The sequence below is a fragment of the Emydura macquarii genome, unplaced genomic scaffold (genome assembly GCF_026122565.2).
Source record: "Emydura macquarii macquarii isolate MOO-44397 ecotype Brisbane River unplaced genomic scaffold, CSIRO-AGI_Emac_v2 contig_201, whole genome shotgun sequence".
NCBI classification, from domain to species: domain Eukaryota; kingdom Metazoa; phylum Chordata; order Testudines; family Chelidae; genus Emydura; species Emydura macquarii.
Window position 1 is genome coordinate 1 of NW_027130338.1, and position 1,550 is coordinate 1,550.

The 1,550-nt window shown below is 39.7% G+C and overlaps 1 long non-coding RNA gene across 1 annotated transcript; it reads left to right on the forward strand.

Moving 5' to 3' along the window:
* Positions 1 to 81: 81 nt before the first annotated feature.
* LOC137150740 (uncharacterized) lies at positions 82 to 1,290 on the forward strand. The gene is made up of 2 exons (XR_010919054.1): positions 82 to 296; positions 912 to 1,290. It is a non-coding gene; the product is annotated as an uncharacterized lncRNA (long non-coding RNA).
* The last annotated feature ends 260 nt before the right edge of the window (positions 1,291 to 1,550 follow it).

Sequence of the window (1,550 nt, forward strand, 5' to 3'; positions counted from 1 at the left end):
AAGCAATCAAACCTCATTCTCTGATTACCTTCAGCTTCTGAGACTTGGTGATATGCTGCAACTTTCTCTCCTGCAGGTGCCCAGCCCATATTGGTGAATGCTATGCTATCTATATGCAATAGCCTCTGCATACTATACTAACAGGAGAAGCTGTAGGAAACTAGTTAAGCATTTGGTGCTTCTTTAGCCTTAAAGATGCTATGCAAACCCAGATTATATTGAGTGTTCAAGCAGAATACTTATTTGTTTTGTATAGGAGATGAAAGTAATTGCCCTGGAACCTGGTTTAGAAAATGGTAAGTCTTTTTTTGACATTTCATTTGTATTGTGGTGTTTATTTGACTAGAAATATGTAGTGTAACTTTCAGTGCTTGTAAATCTGTATTTACAGCCCCTCTTAAAGGGATGCTGTGAAGTAGATTAGACCAGAGAATGTGCTGCACAGAAGGCAGCAATACAAGTTGATGATGATGATGTCAGGTGTCATTGTGCTTTACACCATGACTGCTAGGAACTTCATAGCAACAGTGAGGATACAACTCAGATTCTCTTGCTTCAAAAGCACTTGAGCTAAAGGAGAATCACCATTAACTGCTTCAAGTATAGGGCTTATGACACAGTTGAGCAGTTCCAATTCTAGCCAATAGGTGGCAGTGTTGCACCTGTGTGCAAACACCCCCCAGCTCTTTATCACTAATACATGCAAATTACAGCTATCCAATTTGACTATGTGTCAGCTGATTGCTGCCTACAATTAGCATCTGTGAGTCACCCTAGTTTGATTAGTGGTGGTATTGTAGGGATATTACTGCATGCTTACTATTTTAGTTCTGCTCCCAGTCTTCAAGCAGGGGGTCTGTGATGGGTGCCTCACCTTATTTTGGTCTTACACCTTCTTCATTCTTTGGCAGGTTGAGCAGCTATGGCACAGGTCTTCAGAACCCTCTTGTGAACCTTGTGTGATCTCTTGGACTGGGAAGCATTCAGCTGTGAAGTCAAACTGACTATGCCAGACCTTCACCTGTGTGCAGCATTAAAGAAACAGTTCAATTAATTGAAGTTCTAATTAATCTATTAAATGAGCTGCCTGGGAGGCACTTAAGGAGAAACTTCCTGCAAAACAGTGTTTGGCAATGGGTGAAAAGCAATGAGTGGTAGATTATTCTGATTAGCAGACCAGGAAAGGAAGGGATAAATTCTGCAGTTACATTACAGGTGATTGAGGGGGGGGGAATCCATTAAAGCAGTGGTTCTCAACCTTTCTAAATTTTGTACCCCTTTCGAGAGTTTGTCTTGTGTACCCCAAGTTTCACTTCACTTAAATGACTGTCTTACAAACTCAGACAAGTGTCACAGCCCACTATTACTGAAATTGTTTGCATTCTCATTTTTACCATAATAAAACAAATAAATTGAATATAAATATTGTACTTACATTGCAGTGTGTTGCATCTGTGTGTATATAGAGCAGTATAAACAAATTTTAGTTTGTAGTGACTTTGATAGAGCTCTAATGTAGCCTGTTGTAAAACTAGGTAGCTATCTAGATG